At 46.5% G+C, this 18,517-nt stretch overlaps 1 pseudogene; it reads left to right on the top strand.

Annotated features, from left to right (window-relative positions):
- Nucleotides 1-9,422: 9,422 nt before the first annotated feature.
- LOC136492561 (disease resistance protein RPM1-like) lies at nucleotides 9,423-18,056 on the top strand (annotated as a pseudogene).
- Nucleotides 18,057-18,517: the final 461 nt, after the last annotated feature.

Below are 18,517 nucleotides of genomic sequence, written 5' to 3'. Positions count from 1 at the left end.
AGGACTGAGCCAGCACATCTTGAGATTCACGAAGTCACCACAGACGCCTCGCTGTCGACGGTGACGTCACCTACTACTGAAAACATAGCACTGTTAAATCCTATAATAAATCCAAGAAAATACGAGCACTCGTGCCAAGTCGAGGATTTAAATCTGCGTAGGCTGGTTCTACCACAAGGAACCTAACCAACTGATCAGTTCGCTTGATCATAGTGATTCGGCAATAGCACATGTTTCAAAAAAAAAAGATTTGGCAACAGCATGGTGGTGGTGTAGGCCGCCCTGCTGTGTAGGGTGCCCCTAAACCGTGGTGTGTTTGATCAGACCAAAGTCAAATCCTCTTGTCTAGGGATCTCTGGTCGGCTCATGGAAGGAGTTGAATCAAACAATCACTAGTATATGAATTAGGAATATATAGTAGTCTCTAGTCACACAAACAACCTGAGCTATCCTTGGACCTAAAAAGAGAGGTGCCCAGGTGGAGAACGGAAGAGTTCCCTAGAATCAGCCTGTGCGTTTGTTGGTTTCAGTAAGGGTTTATCAGTCAGTCAACAGTATTTTTCTCTTATAAAAAACTAGCATCAGCTGGGCTTATCAACTCAGAAACCAACCAGCGAATAGACTCAATGCGTTTTTTAGAACAGCACATGATAAAGTAAAGCTCTGTGGAAAAAAGAATTGCAAATATCTCTTCCTCTCAAGAACGCAAATGAAACAGGCCAGCCTGGTTCTGAGTCCATCCAAGAGACTTGCCCAATTGAGCTGCCAGATCACTGGTGCTATACAAACAATGGATTAGTACACGGCCGATGAAGGAGCTAAAGATGTGTCCATATAGGACGGGACGATTGAGGTGCCAGATCGCTGATGCCATCCAAAGAATGGATTAGTACGTGGCTGACGAAGGAGCTAATAAAGGCCCTGTTCGTTTAAATTTATCGGTCGGCTTATCGGCTAGAATCTATAGTATTTTTCTATCGCAACAAAACAGCTTTAGCCGTCTTATGTATCTGTTGAACAGAGCGATTAGAGATAACAGTATTTTTCTCTCACAACAAAACAGTATGTTCTCTCACAACAAAATCGCTGATGCAACGTGGCGATTGGAGATAACAGTTTTTATGGTGCAAGATTCGTCCTGTATATAGAAGATTCGTAGTCTTACATTCTCTCTACACCGCACTTGAAGTTGACATATCTCTAAGACATAAAAGAGGATGGCTGGATATCATGTGGGTCTTTAGAATACAAAACAAGGTGAAGAACAATCCCACAGAATGCGTGTCCTTTGGAGGAGATGGCAAACGTGCGGCCACATGTTCTGCGTCCTGCTGCTTCCGCAAACCACTACGATCCCACACGCTCATAGGTTCTGAATCCAACTTCTTCATGGACAAGAAGTCAAGAACGCGGACTGCTCGGCTGCTGCTTCCCTAAGTCCAGAAATGATGTGGATGCTGAGAGAAGATACGTGTATTTTACAAAACCATGATCCCCTCCCCCCCCCCTAAAACTTAAAAAAAATTAATCCAAACAAGGCTGAGCCTAGGATGAGAAGTACTGGTAATGGTCTTAAGTGGCCAGGTTGCAAAAACGATGAGATCAAGGTAAAAGGCGGGATGTCACTTTAAAGGTGTCGTTCGCTGGTTTGAATCTGGGTTGAAACTGACTGAAAAATACTGTTCTGGCTGAATTGTTGTGAGAAAAAAATACTGCTCCGACTGAAAAAATAAGTCGAATATGGGGCAAGCCGAACAGGGCCAAAAAAGTAACGAAAGGGTATATGTATATCTATGTATATTGTTTTTTTGAGAGACCATATCTATATACTCTCTGTTTTAATTACAAGATATTTTAGCTTTTCTAGCTACATCATTTTTTATATATCTAAACATAATATATTTTTAAATATATAGTAAAATTTATGTATCTACAAAAATCAAAACATTCTATAATTTAGAATGAAATGAGTAATTGGAAAAAGATTCACTGAACGAGGACAAGTTCCATTAAATAAACATCTCAATACGTGGTGCGGTACGGTGTCATACTTCACATTTCATGCTACTCATATTTCACTTTCTATGTTGCTAAAGTATTGATTTGCCTAGCAAGTGTGGAGCCAGAATTTAATAATACTTGTAGTATTCTATTACTCAAAAAATATCAATTTATTAAACGGAACGTCTAGCGTCCGAACGTCTGGACTGGGCTAGCATCCAACAACTGCAGCAGGTGGCTATTGCAAATGGGTCCCACTGCAATATGTGCAACATCAAGATCTACATTTGCAACGTCTAGATGAAACAGTTGTGACATATGTTTGAAACAATTAAAATACTTACAATATACGTCTGAAACACCAGAAAAACACGTTTATAGCCATTGCAAAATATATGCAACATCCAGATAAAACACTTGCAATATACATATAAACAGCTGAAACACTTGAAACATAAGCTTGCAACGTGCATGTATATGCAACATCTAGATCTACTTTTGCAACATCTAGATGAAACACTTGTAACATACGTCTGAAATAGATAAAATATTTAGAACATACACTTGAAAACACCATTGCAATATGTGCAACATCCCGATTTACTTTTGCAACATCGATATAAAACACTTGCCAAATACCTCTAAAACATTTGAAACACTTAAAATAGACGCTTGCAACATTCAGTTTCAGCGCAAATATCTCCTTGCTACTTGGGAGAGTGGATCTTCGTCGGCATGTGGAGTTCTATCCTAGCCAATGCGGGCTACACGCGGGCGAGTTCCGCCCCGACCATGGCGAACAGGGTAGACGGGCACGTGGGCGGGCTTCGTTCAGGCTACCGTGAGCTGCACGGGGCCGAGCTCCACACACGGGCGCAGTGAGTAGGGCAGGCGGAGGTGGAGGTCTTCCTGGCTGCCGACCAGGCGTCCGGCCCCCGTGGTGGAGGTGGCAGCGGTCTCCCTTAGCATGAGTAAGCGACGCAGCGCGACTGGTGGAGCTCGTGCGTACGTGGCTAGAGGCAGCGCTCGACGCTCATGTGTATGCGGACGGAGGCGGCACTCGACGCTCGTGCATATGTGGAGGGCGGCGGCACTAATGTGGACGCGGACGCTAGCAGAGCTCGTGCGTACACGACCAAAGGGCAGGCAGTGCGGCGGAGCCAATGCGAATCAAGAAGATAAGAGTCACTCTCTGAAGTCCAATGGTGATTTTGCCACTCCTTTTTTACTTTGTGATTTTACCCTCGTTTTTTTGAACGAAGCTCCTATTTGCCCCTACTATATAACACCGTCTGATATGGTTGGATTAAATGGCAAAAAAAAGAAAAAAAAGAAAAGGCACATGTGCAAAAAGACAACTATACCCTTCAGTCCCTCTCGTTTCTCACCCGGTCTCGGTCGAAGCCTTCCCGAACGAAGGAAGTCGTGACACTCGTTAGGGTTTGGTGGTTCCAGACAGCGTCGCGATTCTAGGTGGTGGCGCAGTACTGGCAGCGCTGCTCCTCCTCCCTCCGCCGCCCCTTCCCCCTGTTCGTCTCCTCCATCTGGTTGGCTCTCCCTGGTGGCCTGGCTAACGGCTGAGGGCACCGCACGACAAGCGATGGGTTCCGCCCGGCCCCCTTCCCCTGGCTCGCGCCCTTAGTGGAGTGGCTAGGGGCCTCACCTACTACTCTGGTCCTTGCCCCTAAGGTCACGGCTACAGCAGCAGCAGCTCCATTCGGCTGACACCTCCAGTTAGTCACCATGGAAAAACCAGGTACTTTCTTCGATTTCTGATATGTGTGGTTCAATGTAGTAGAAAATAGCAACGATTAGTGATGTGTTAACTCGTTTATTCCCTGCTATGATTTGTTAGTGAGATGATTTTGCTCTAGCTCTAGCTCTACAAGGGTTGCAATTTTGCTCTAGCTCTAGCTCTAGCTCTAAAAGGTAAAATGCAATTTTGCTCTAGCTCTACAAGGGTTGCAAGCCACCTATACTAACAATTCTAGTTGCTATGATCTCTAGGTTCACACAAAGCCTATGTCACTACTCTCTAAGTTAGTGAGCTCTCAAAGACTAGACTAAAGAGCCTCACTAACCAAACTACACAAGAAGCTAGCTCTCAAAACTAACTACACTAAAGAGCTTAGACACACTAGGAAGTAAATGCAAGAGTGAGTGAGATGATTATACCACCGTGTAGAGGGAGATGAACCAATCAATGAATACAATTCAATCACCGGGAGAAATCCAAGAGACAAGTGACACTAATTTTCTCCCGAGGTTCACGTGTTTGCCGACACACTAGTCCCCGTTGTGTCGACCAACACTACTTGGTGGTTCAATGCCTAATAGGTGTTTGACAAACCTAGTTCAATAAATGGACGCCACAAGAACCTACCCACAAGTGAGGTAACTCAATGACATGAGCAATCTACTAGAGTTACCTTTCGAAGCTTCACTGGGGAAGGCACAAGACCCCTCACAATCACCGGGAGATGGCCATGAACAATCACCAACTGGTGTTGATGATCCTCCGCTGCTCCAAGCCATCTTGGTGGTGGCAACCACCAAGAGTAATAAGAAATCCACAGCCACGACGATCCCCAAGTGCCACTAGATCCAATCACTCAAACAAATGCACTAGGAATCACTCACAATCTCACTATAATGATGAATCAATGATGGAGATGAGTAGGAGGTGTTTACTTAGCCTCACAAGGATGTCAAGTATGCCAAAGTGCCAAGAGTGAGAGCCTCGAGCCGGCCACCACCTATTTATAGAGCCCCTTGGCTCAAAGAGCCGTTGGACTGTCGAAGGGGTACCGGACATGCTGACCGGACGCCGCCCTACATCCAGTCGACAGAGTCCGGTCGCACCCCCAAGCCACTCCACGCCTGCCACGTCGCCTCCATTCAAATCCGACCGTTGCCGCCCTCTTCGTGCACGCCAGCGAAGGATTAGATGTGCCTCTGCGTATGATCGGATGCAGACCACGCCAGGGTTCGATCAAGTACAGAGAGCATCCAGAGCATGAAAATGACGGTCGGACGTGTTTGGTTAACCATGACCTGACGTGCCTGGCATCCGGTCCTCTCTCTGCTCGCACACGAGGCCTATGTCAGCGTACGTCAGCGCTAACCTGACGCACCAACATCGTGTCCGGTCGCGCTGCTTCACCAGCGTCCGATCGCCACCACGTGTTGCACCTGCTCTAGACCGCATGACCAGACGTTGAGGCCAGTGACCGAATGTGCCCCAGCACCGAGTCCAGTCATGCCGCAACCGCAACCGAGCCCGTGGGCTAGGGTCAATTAGGACCGAACGCACCGCGCCTGAGTCCGATCAACCCGTAGCCAGAGTCTGATCACTGTTGTCTTCCCCTTTTTCTTTTTCTAACTCCTCAACCTCTTCACCCTTGCTTCCAAGTTGCTAACCACAAAGTGTGTAACTTGTATGCACGTGTGATTTTTTAAGGGTCAATTGTTAGCACACTAGGTCCATAAATGCATATGCAAGAATCATGTCACCTAGTGACACTCAATAACCGTTTAGCTAAAGATTTCTCCTCTTTATAGTACGGCTATCGATCCTAAGCACACTCACACCCTCTATGGTGTCTTGAGTGCCAAAACAAAAACCTATTTGATACCTTTGCCTTGATCTCCTTAGTTTTTATTTTTCTCTTTCTTCTTTTCCAGGTTGGAGCACTTGATCATCTCCTTTGTGGCCATCACCTTCACCATGACCATCATCTAGCTTCACCACTTGGATTGGACTACCTTATCTAATTCACACACTTAGATCAAAGGTTAGTCCTAGGGTTTCATCAATTATCCAAAATCAAACTAGGGCTTTCAATGTGGTGTTCCCAGATGTGGATCAATGCAAGTTAGCAGTCACACATCATGCTATCTTGCATGATCATGCTTTCAATATTGTGAAAAAGACACAACAAGATTTAGGGCCATATGCAAGAGAGCTAATCAAGGTTGTAAGTGGACTTTTTTTCATCTACAAGCAAGAAATACGCTAGGTGCATGGTATTAACTAACTCACTTTGTTGGAACCACCTATTATTTGGTTCATATTGTTGCATGTTCACCTATTTTGACGACTTGTTTTTGTACATTTTTTGCTGTAGGTTAAGACAAGTGGACCAAAGCATACATGTGGCTTATTCAACAAGTGTGGTCAGATAATGGCCTCTAATAAATGGGTGGCTGATAGAGTGGTGAATTTGTTGATGGAAGACCTTGAAATGGGATTGGTTGCATTGAGGGGCAAACTAAAGAAGAAATACTCAGTGGATGTTCCATATGACAGAGTTGCTAGGGGGAAGTTGAGAGCACTAAACATGATTTATGGGAAATGGGATGAAAGTTATGAGTTGTTACCTACTTATCAAGCTGAACTTCTGATATCAGTACCTGATAGTGTTGTGGAGCTAGAGACTGAAGAGCACAATGGTGATGTGTGCTTTTTGAGGTTCTTTGTTGCTCTTAAACCATGCATAGATGGCTTCTTGCGAGGGTGTAAACCATATATTGCAATGGATGCAACACACTTGATAGGGAGATCGAGAGGTCAGTTGGCATCAGCTGTTGCAGTGGATGGTCATAATTAGTTGTTCCCAGTGGCATATGGAGTGATTGAGACTGAGTTTAAGGAAAGTTGGACTTAGTTTGTCAATAATGCGAAGAAGGCTATTGGTACTAATATGTCAGGCATTATAATCCTAGCTATCATTAGTAATTTAAATGCTAAAACAATGAGTATCAAAGACCATGAGGTACTAATATGTGGGCCTACAAAAGCTGAAGTAACTGTGAATAGATTCAGGCATGCAGTGAACTTGGATGAAAAGACTTGTAGCTGTCGGGCTTGGCAAGTGACTGGAAAACCATGCAGCCATGCTTTGGCTTTCATTGCAAAGATAAGTAGGGAGGTATAGATGGATGAATTTGTCCATGAATACTTCTATGTTGATAGGTTTAGAAAGGCATATGCAAGCAAATTCAATCCAATGACATCCAAATATCAATGGCCTCATGTTGATTTAGGCTACAAAATAAGAAACCCAAAATGAGAAGGAAACCTAGGAGGCCAAGAAAATCTAGGATCGAGCCACATGATGAAGTTGCCACTGGTAAGAATAGGAAGATGTGTTCTGAATGCAATGAACTAGGACATACAGCCAAGACTTGCCAAGGAGGCCCTACAGTTAGTCAAAAGAGGAGGCAGTCAACACCACAAGATGGATCAGGACAAGGAAACAATGACCCAATGTGAATCATATATGCATTGCTGCCCAATTCTATTATTTATTTCAATTATTCATATTTACTTGTACTAACATTTTTTCTAACAAACATTAAATGCAAGTGCAAGTGCTAGTGCTAGTGCTAGTGCTAGTGCTAGTGCTAGTGCTAGTGCTAGTGCTAGCGCTAGTGCAAGCGGTACTGCAACTAGAAGAGAAAGGAGAAGGGGAAGGGAAAGAGGAAGAGGGTCAGCAGAGGCCAACAATGAGACAAAGTAAGATAAGCCAACATTGCTTCTCTCTACTACATATTTTAGTAACTTTACTAACATAACTCTTCTCTTTTTTTATATAAAGTGCAAGTGCTTCAGGAAGGGAAAGAGGAGCAACTTCTGAGAGGCTTACTACTTTGTTAGGTTTTGATGCTTGATAGCTCACTACTAGTTGCCTAGAGAACTCACTAGTAGCTCCTATTTTTCTTTAACATGTCATTTAGACCTAGATGTTAGTGTTTGATATGTCATTTGGACCTGTATGTTGGCTTCTACTGTGGTACTATGATGACATGTTGCATGTATTTGGTTTATATGTACTAGTTGTGTGATATTAAATTGTGTTTATATGGATTGTCAGCTGAAATGTTGTCGAATTTTTCTAAAAATTCTGTACAAACAATGTCAACTTGATGTCAACACAAATAACATAATAAAACAGGGGTAAAACGCTTGGATAAAGTTGTCATTTCATCCAAAAGTTAACACCATTAGAGAAGCTTAACAGACTAGGGGTAAACTCTTCCTTCATTTAAAAAAAAGTAAGAATAAAATCACAAAGTTAAAAAAACAAGAGCAAAATTATAAATAAACATAAAAACATGATTAGAAACGTTCAAGTTCCATGCATCTAGCTGCGTCCGGACTAACCGACGCGGAATAAACGCTTCGGTGGAGCATTTTCGTTTATTAAATAATAACTTTTTTATAAATAACAAGAGGAAGTATTAATTATTAATTATTAACTGAAATCTGCAATCTTAGAGCATCTCCAAGAGTTTCCTAAACCTCCTCCTAATCTTTATTTTTTAGAATGATGAGAAAAAAACCTTCTCCAACTACTCCTAATCAACTCCTAAAATTTAGGCACTTCAAAAAAAACCAAACCAATCCGCGTAACTTTATGAGCACCTCCGACTCCGCGTATCCTTCCCTCGGCGACGACGGGCTGTGGCGCGTCACGGTGTCCGCCGAGGTCCGCGGCGTGGTGTCCACGCTCGTGTACCGGAGCTCGTCTCGAAGGTACGTGCCGTGGTGGATGCCGCCGAGGGCGGCGCGGCGGCGGCCATGCGGGACGAGTCGTTCTTGGCCTGGCTGCAGCTGTGGATGCAGCTGTGGATGCGGACGGCGGCAGCGGCGTGGCAGTGCTCGTCGCGCGGCATGGAGTCGCCGAACTCGACGACGCTCCAGGCCAGCATGGTGGTGGTGAACGCCATGGGGAAGCCAAACTTGACGTTGTCGCCGACGTCGTAGTACCCGCCCTCCAGGTCGACCCCGGCCGCGGTCCGACACGCCGGAGTCCCCGCGCCACTCGCTGGCCCGGCGGCAGCCGCCCCGAGCGCTGGCCCTCGAAGAAGAGGATGGACTTGGCCAGCGCGTCACGCTAGTCGTGCCGCCCGGCGGCCCAAGGGACGCGGAAGAAGGACGAAGCCGAGCAGGATGGCACGAGCCACCGCGCCGCGAGCAAGTACGCTAGTAGGATGTGCACACACAAATGGTGGACGGGAGACGAGCGAGGAGCAGAGCAAGGCGCCATTTTTTCCAGCTTGCTGCTTCTACTCACACACACTAGCTCACTGTCACCTGCAACGCATCTTTGGTGTTTCGTCGCATCTTCGGAAGAGGACATGGACGTCGACGGGCGCCTGGCACCCGGTGCTCGCCACCGGCAGGAGGGGAGCGATTGCAGCTGTGGATGCGCGGGCCATTGGCTTGTGCGAGGTATGCAGAAGTTTTTAGACGTCATTTATTAAAAACTCTTGGAAATGTTTTTTTTTCTCTCCAAATCTTTTTAGAAGTTGTCAAGCTACAAAATTTTAGGTGAAAAAAAGTAGAGAACTCTTGCAGATGCGAGCGCGTGTTCCGCCCCCTCTCTCCTATCTATTTTCTCCTACTTGACGCGTACTTCAGCGACCCGAGCCCCCGGCAATCCCCCGCCGAATTCCAGATCAAGGGTATCACCTCCAGCCCCAGTTAGTAGCGGAGCCGCTCCTGGCGCTTGATTTCTACTGGATACGGTGAGTTCCTTTGTAACCCCTTTCAGATCCCCTCCAAGCTTGAAGACCATATAGAAACACAATCCGTATTCAGCTGTTAGTTTAAAGCTTATTGAATGGTTGGACCGGTCCCAAGATCCAACGTCGTTTTTCTAGGATTTATTATTTATAGCATTGAGCTAATTTCTCGAATATTTAAGGATCGGTTTAGACTAAAAAAAACTCGAATTTACAAGAGCATAGCTAAACCAACTCTTCTTTTTTTTTCTTGGGGAGTTGGTGGACTGTCGCTTATGAAGTTCTCCCTTTTTCGAATCAATCTGAATAAGAAAGGAAACTCGGAACTTGCTAACTTACTGTTTCTTGTGTTTAGTAAGTTGTCTGTAGCCTTGTAGCTAGATGTACAATTAAGGGCATGTTTGGATCCATTAGCTGCTAATAGTTAGCTAGTTAGGGCCTGTTTGGTATGGCTCCACTCCTAAACTCCAGCAACTCCATAAAAAAATCTAGCCAAACATCCCAACTCCAAAACTCTATGGAACTCCCGACTCCATGGAGCTGTAGTACAAATGGAGGTGCAGTTTTGGAGCACATCTTTTGCAGCTAAAAAACCACTCAATATGAACCTCCCCGTGGAGTTGGTGGGAAATTACCCACCACTGCCACTGATTACACAGAAAAACGGTTCGATTCTATTTCTCCCGAGCCCCCCGCGCAGTGACTCCCTCTCTCCCGCGCCGTCGTCTTCCTCCCCCACCGCCATGGGTGGTCGCCGAGCTCCTCTGCGACCGAGCCCTCCCCCTCGCCGTCGAGCTCCTCTGTGGCCATTTCCCTCCTGTCGAGCGCGGCCGTCCGCCTCCCCTCCGGCGACCGCGGCTGCCCGCCCGTCTCCCTCCGGCGAGCGCAGCATGGGAGTGGCTCCTCCGAGCTCACCGGCTGGCGCACAGGCCCGATGCCCGGCGACGCAGATCCCGCGCAGACATGATGTGGACGTGGCGGCTCCCCCTTCCCGATGGCCGGCGGCGCAGGGGCCGCGCGGACACTACTACACAAATGATTTTGCGCGACACCCCCCCGGAAGCCACCGAGGCGGGCACCTATTTTTGCCCGTCACGGTAAATGCCACGGTTTACCTAAGCGGGCATTTTTTTATTTACCACGGCGGGCATTTTTGCCCACCACGGTAAATCGATTTACCGTGGCGGACGTCTTAAGATGCCCGCCGCGGAAAATAGGATATTTACCGTGGCGGACATTTTAGGATGCCCGCCACGGTAAATCGATTTACCGTGGCGGACGTCTTAAGATGTCCGCCACGGTAAATACCCTATTTTCCGCGGCGGACATCTTAAGACGTCCGCCACGGTAAATCGATTTACCGTGGCGGGCACCCGAAAATGTCCGCCACGGTAAATACCCTATTTTCCGCGGCGGACATCTTAAGGCGTCCGCCCGCCACGGTAAATCGATTCACTGAAACATATCACCCACATCCCTCGCACCATCGTCGCCGCCTCCCCCACTCTCTCTCAGTCAGCTCCCCGCCTCCCCCACTCTCCCTCTGCCTCCCTCTACTCTCCCTCGATGCAGGCAGCGGCCTCCTCCAAGGGCGCGCGAGGCCTCCAGACGGCGGATCGAGGGCGCGCGGGGCGACGGCGCACGCGGGACGACGGCGACGGCTACGCCCTCCTCCTCCCCCATGGATCCTCCATGAACGACGACGGCGCGGGGCTAGGGTTTCAAATCCAGTGAGTTCATCTCCCTGTTCCTCTCCATCTCGCTCTTCCTCTCTCCATCTCCCTCACTCCTCCCTCTTCCTCTCTCCAGATCCGGCGACGACGACCTCTTCCTCCACGGATCCGGCGGTGGCGACCTCCTCCCCCACGGATCTGGCGGCTGCACCCTCCTCCTCCGTGGATCTGGCGGTGGAGCGACCGGATCCGGCGGTGGATCTCCACCACGGCCACGACGCTAGGACCTCCACCACGGCGGGCGAGGACGCGTCGGCGCGGCGGCGTCCCTCCACCACGGCGCGGCGGGATCCGCGAGGAGGCACGGGGATCCGCGAGGAGGCGTTGGCCTGGTCCCCTGCGAGCGACTGGCGAGGTGGTGGCGGCCCTGCAGTGGCGTCGGCGTGTCCAGCCGGCTTCTCCAGAGACGCTGGGGCCCGGCCGGCTGCTCCTCTTCTCCCTCCCCGAGCGGCACGGATCTGCGGCCGTGGGAAGCCCGGATCCGTCGCCGGTGGGCTCGCCAGTGGGCTCGAGAACGGGCTCGCCGGCAGGCTCCTGTTTTTTTTTGTTTTTTAAATGATTAACCGTTGCGGGCATCCTAACGTGCCCGCCGTGGTAAAAGTATATTTACCACGGCGGGCACGTTACACCGCCCACCACGGTAAATCGATTAACCGCGGCGGGCAAAGCCGCCCGCCGCGGTTAAGCCACGATTTACCGTGGCCTCTAGGCCGCGGCGGACGGCTTTGCCCGCCGCGGAAAACCGAAAACGCCCGCCTCCAGTAAAGTTTGTGTAGTAGTGGGACGCAGCGGCTCTCCCCTTCCCGATGGCCGGCGGCGCGAGAACGTGACGCGGATGCGCACAGGCCCGATGCCCGGCGACGCAGATCCCACGCGGACACGATGCGGACGCGGCGGCTCCCCCTTCCCGATGGCCGGCGGCGCAGGGGCCGCGCGGACGCAGCGGCTCTCCCCTTCCCGATGGCCGCCGGCGCGAGAACGTGACGCGGATGCGACGGCTCCTCCCTTCCAGATGGCCGACGCCACACGATGCAGTCACTGACAGTGGGACCCACATAAGCAGGGCCAGAATGACAATCTACCCTCAAACTCCTCTTTTTTGGAGCTAGGGACACCCTCCTAGCCAAACACCTCCATCAGATAGTTCCAACTCCACCCAGAACTGGCTCCACCTAGAGTTCTGGAGTGGAGCAGCTCCACCCAGAGTTGGAGCCATGTCAAACGGGGCCGGTCACAACTAACTGCTATTAGCTAGTTTGGTCCAACTAGTGAAATAGTTGTTAGTTAGGTATTCAACTAACAATTAGCAAAACTATTAGCTAGACATGTTTGCATCCAAACAGGGCCTAAGCAAGCTCATGAAATATTCGATGACCATTCCATCCGATCATAAAAAAGTGATGTTTTGAGGTTGTCTAAAGTCAACCATTCCAAACTTTAACTATTATTTACCCTTTTATATATTGAGCTTCAATGTTTGGAAGTGATCGGAGCAGATTTGTCTTTAAAAATAGTTCCATAAAAAATTACGTTTTCTATATTTATCGATAATATTAGAAGAAAAAGTAGAGGCCAAACTTTGGAATCTTGACTTCATACAACTTCAGAACGAGGGAGAGGCATCTAGGATCCCGCCCTATTCAACAAATTTGTTATTACTGCATTTTTCCCGAGAACGTGTCCATTGACATGTTTTTCATTAAGAGGAAGCATTTGTGCATGATAAGTTCTAAACTTTCCTTAGATCCATAAAATTGGTATGTGCGTTGTCGTATACTAGTTAATTTGTAACACATTATGCATCGTTTACATGTACACCTTCACCATTCTAGTTTTCAATAGCATAATGTTGTGGATCCTGGAATTTACAGCTAGGCATAGCCTTATATATGCACAACAGAAGTAATGTCTATTTTTATTTTGGCATAATTACAGAATAAGTTATCATGTGCTTGTCAAAACAGGGTGTGGTTTTCATTAAAAAAAAGGGTGTGGTGCAGTTAGGGGTACCAAAGAAATTGAATCATCAATTCAATAAGAGTACATAAAAGGTAGAGATGATATTTCGCTTTTGCTCTACATATACAATTATATAATTGTATTGTACAAAGGTCCACCTAGTGCTAGTTAGAACTTAAAAGGGACCTGACATCTGATTATCTTATGAGTAGGGTATGTTCATATACACTAACAGTAACAGATCCTGGGCATGCTGTTATAAACTTTGCTCTCTCAGCTTGCCCATCAGAGTTAAAATATTTTCTTTCATTTTTTGAGTCTCTATACACAATTGAGTGACCATGAGGCCGCGGGTTCGAATCCCAGCGGCCGCGGAGCATTACGCGACTTGTAGGGGCCCCCGGTGGGGGCCTCCCTGGATTAATTTTTTTTTTTGGAAGGGCAGGCCTGGTGCAGTGGTGAGAGCTGTCTCACTGAGTCACCAGGTCGTGGGTTCGAAGCAGTCTCTCCGCAGATTTTGCGGGGGGAAGGCTTGCCTCGGTTTTTTCCTTCCCCAGACCCCACTCATGTGGGAGCCTCCGGCACTGGATCTGCCCTTTATTTTTCGAGTCTCTATGGTAAAACATGGTGTTGGCTGCGCATCCACCTTAACATTTTGGCTTTTCCCTTTTAGGATCAATGCATTTCAATACTGAGAAGAAGCCAACAGTGCAATGGCAGAGGGGGTTGTCGGCGTCCTTATTCTGAAGCTTGGTTCAGCCTTGGTTTTAGAGGCTTGCAGGTTTGGCACAAAACGGCTCTACCATGAAGCTTCAGCCCTTGGCAGGCTCTTTGTTGAGATCCGTGATATCAAGGAGGAATTGGAGAGCATGCAATCTTTCCTACAAGGAGCCGAGAGATTCAAAGATACTGACAACAACACTGCCAACTTTATCAAGAAGATTCGTGGCCTTGCTTTCGACATTGAGGATGTTATCGATGAGTTCATCTACAAGATGGAGGACAAGCATGGTAGTTTTGCTGCAAAGATGAAGCGCTGTATTAATCGTATTTGGACATGGCGACGTCTCACGTCCAAATTGCAAGAGATCAAACTAAAACTAGAGAACGTTGATAAGAGAAATGTTCGATATGACATGAGAGGAATTGCTAGAGAAGATGGAAGCAGTGATGCTCCTTATAGATCTACGGACCAGATTTCTTACTTCCCCAAAGAGGAACATCTTGTGGGCATTGATGAAAACAAGGAGTTGTTGATGAATTGGCTAAGGGGTGATCTACAACAGCAAAGTGTAATTACAACGGTATGGGGGATGGGGGGAGTTGGCAAGACCACTTTGGTTACACATGTTTACAACACTGTGAAGGAAGACTTCGACAGTGCTGCATGGATAACTGTTTTAAAAGCTTACCAAGTGGAGGACTTACTGAAGCAGATCATCAGGGGATTTCAGAAAAGTGATTTGAAGGGTGAACTTCGTGTTGACATTGTTGACATGGAAAGGAGAAGCCTAGTTGAGATCATCCGTGATTATTTGCGTGGTAAAAGGTTTGTTTTAGTGCTAGATGACGTCTGGGGCGTTGACATCTGGTTCAAGATAAGTGATGCTTTTCCTACCAATAGCACTAGCAGGTTTATTATCACATCGAGGATACATCAAGTAGCATTGCTGGCTAATGGAAATTGCATAATTGAATTGAAGCCACTAGAGGCACACCATTCATGGGAGTTATTTTGTAAAGAGGCCTTCTGGAAAAATGAAAACAAAATGTGTCCGCTGGAACTTAATAATTGGGCACAAAGATTTGTTGATAAGTGTAATGGGCTCCCCATTGCCATTGCATGCATAGGCCGTCTTTTGTCTTGCAGAAGCCCAACCTACTCTGATTGGGAAAGCTTGTACAAGGAACTAGAGTTGCAGATGACAAATAATGTGATTCTTAATGTTAATGTTGTTCTAAAGGTTAGTTTGAAGGATCTTCCATATATTTTAAAGAACTGTTTTTTGCACTGTACAATATGTCCCGAGGATTATTTGATCAAAAGGAAAAGGTTGATTAGGCACTGGGTAGCAGAGGGATTCATCAGAGAAACAGAGCATAAAACAATGGAGGAAGTGGCGAGAAAATTGTTATTATAGGACGCGAAACAATGGGCTTCGCTATTATAGGACTTCAATCGTCGACTTCGCTAAAACGACATTTGAAACGTTGGCACTTTTTTTTAATGACATTTGATCATTTTAATCACTTTTCTCATTTCAAATACATGTATTTTGTCATGGGAGGACCGTATTGCCCTTCAGTTATATTCACGTAAGGCAGGTGTGTGGGCTGCCTGGCTGCTGCCGCCGTGGCCTTCAATGCGGAGTCTGTCTTCTTCTTTCCAGCCTGAATCAAAGGGGAAAAGGATTTCCAGTAGCTCTTCTACAGATTAGGCCAAGACGCACCAGCTGATAGGAAGAGGAGCCCATTGAGAGGGAGAGGCCCATTGAGAGGGAGAGCTACTCCTGAGCAATCGGAGAATCCACGTGCCAAGGTCCAATTAATCTTTCGGATGATTTTGTAGTAGTCTGCGATGCAGCATTAGACACACTTGATAATGATGCACTTGGTGAAATGCTGGGTGATGAAACTGACGAGAAGAGTGTACTGTTATCCTTTTCAGTAAGATCCATGCTTTCTGATAGGGTCCTAGTGCCATCTGATGCAGCTGTTGTTATTGGTGACATCCTTCTTGATGAAATTGCCAAGGATGAAAGTTTGAGATCTTTACGAACACCGACCTTTCTGGACACATCATCTGCACTATTAGAAGAAGGTGACTTTTTTGGTGATCCCCCTTGTGATGACATTGACGAAGAGACTAGCCGGTCAATTTTATCAACAAGATCAATACTTCTTGACAAGGTATTTGCAGCGGAGGACATTGTAGTTCGCTTCAGTGAAACCCCACGTGACGGAACTGATGGAAGAGTAGACCTACTGATCTTATCAATGAGATCCATTCTCTTGGACATTGTGCTTGCAGACACCTTGCCCCCCATCATAGCAGGCCAGCGATGATGATCAATAGCCTTGGCATGTGGATTCTCCGATTGCTCAGGAGTAGCTCTCCCTCTCAATGGGCTCCTCTTCCTATCAGCTGGTGCTGCATCCCTCGTATTGGCCTGATCTGTAGAAGAGCTACTGGAAATCCTTTTCCCCTTTGATTCGGGCTGGAAAGAAGAAGACAGACTCCGCATTGAAGGCCACGGCGGCAGCAGCCAGGCAGCCCACGCACCTGCCTACCCACTCAAGGGCAATACGGTCCTCCCATGGCAAAATACATGTATTTGAAATGAGGAAAGTGATTAAAAGGACCAAATGTCATGTAAAACAAAGTGCCAACGGTTCAAATGTCGTTTTAGCGAAGTCGACGATTGAAATCCTATAATAGCGAAGCTCATTGTTTCGTGTTCTATAATAGCAATTTTCTCAGAAGTGGCAGAGGGCTATTTGTATGAACTTATCAATCGTAGCCTATTACAAGCAGTGGAGAGAAATGAAAGTGGACGAGTGCAGAGTTGCCGAATGCACGACATTATTCGACTTCTTGCTCTGACAAAAGCAAATGAGGAAGGCTTCTGTAAAGTTTATGATGGCATGGGGAGTTCTTCAGCTGAAAAGACACGTCGCTTATCGATTCACAGTGCAAATATTAAGTAGTTGACTCAACCAACAGACCTTACAGTTCGCTCAATATGTGTTTTTAGTAATGGTCTGACTATTGATTCACTTAGGTCTTTCTTGAAACATTTCTACTTGCTATCAACTCTAGATCTCCAAGGTGCTCAGATTGTCGAGCTGCCAGATGAGGTTTTCAACTTGTTTAATCTACGGTTTCTTAGTCTTCGAAATACTGAGGTTAGGAATATCCCCAGCACAGTCGGAAGATTACAAAAACTTGAAGTCTTGGATGTTTACAATGCTAAATTGTTGGCTTTGCCAGAGAGTGTTTCGAAACTTAGAAAGTAGAGATATCTCCATGCAGCTACCGTTCCAGAGATAAATATCAAAGGAGTTGTGGCCTGGATTGGAATCCAGGTGCCTAAAAGCATCAAATACCTGACAGGCTTGCAAGCCTTGCGGCTTGTTGAGGCGAGCTCAGAGACTTTATGTCATCTTGGTGCTTTGACACAGTTGAGAACTTTTGCCATCACCAAAGTGCAGAGGGAACAATGTGCCGATTTATGCACTGCTATAATGAACATGAACCATCTTGTTAGCTTAGCAATTATGGCTATAAGTGAGAAGGTAACACTTCAACTGGAAGAACTTTGTTTACCCCCAACTCTTTCAAAGCTTGAATTAGGAGGGCAACTGGACAAGAAAGCAATGCCCCGGATTGTATCATCCTTTTCAGATCTTGGTAACCTCACCTTATTGACCTTAGCATTCTCCAAACTTGATGAAGACTCATTTTCATGCCTCTTGACGTTGCATGGTCTACGTGGGCTTTGGGTTGATAAGGCTTATGAAGGGAAGGGGCTTCACTTTAATGCTATGTCTTTTCCAAATCTTCGACAGCTTGCAATATCAGATGCACCGCAGCTCAACAGCGTTGTAATCGAACGAAGCGCACTGCAAAGCCTTGTTCAGCTAACACTTGTAGATTGTCCAGACCTGAAGGCCCTCCCTGATGGCATTGAGCATCTTAGAACACTTGAGAAATTATATCTGCGAGGAGCATCCGAAGAGCTCACGGAGCTATTTCAGTGGAATGAAGAAACACACGAGCCCGGGAATCTTGAGAAGATCGGTCATATCCGAAGGGTTACTGTTTATCCATGAAAAGGATGGGAAGACTTGGTATCATAAACCCATGTACTTGTGGACATGTGGTGGCCTTGTCGAGGATTGCATACTGGTCAACTGGTGTAATAGCTCTAGAGTAAATAAAGTAGGCGAATATAGTTGGGGCTGAAGTGAGCGGAGACTGTCTATTAGGTAATTATAATTTGTTTTTGTTTCCGGTTCTTGATGTTAATGTTTTGACCTTATTTTTGTGTCACCAATATTCATCATGTATTTGTAGTCATACAGGTGTAAATTAAACAAAACTCTATTCATCAAACGCGAACTGAGGAAAAGCTGAGCCGTAAAGAAATTGTATGTTTTTAAATTTTATTTCTGTATTTGACCTATAAATATTTTCTGATATTATTTTTCAGATATTTAATGCAGAAAAGTATTGGTCTTTTTTGTGCTCGGACATATACAATTGTTTATTTGTTTCCTTCCAGCTATCTGAA

The sequence above is a fragment of the Miscanthus floridulus genome, chromosome 1 (genome assembly GCF_019320115.1).
Source record: "Miscanthus floridulus cultivar M001 chromosome 1, ASM1932011v1, whole genome shotgun sequence".
In the NCBI taxonomy this organism is placed as follows: Eukaryota; Viridiplantae; Streptophyta; class Magnoliopsida; order Poales; family Poaceae; genus Miscanthus; species Miscanthus floridulus.
The sequence above is the reverse complement of the archived record's forward strand: the minus strand, read 5'-3'. Positions and strand labels throughout refer to the sequence as shown.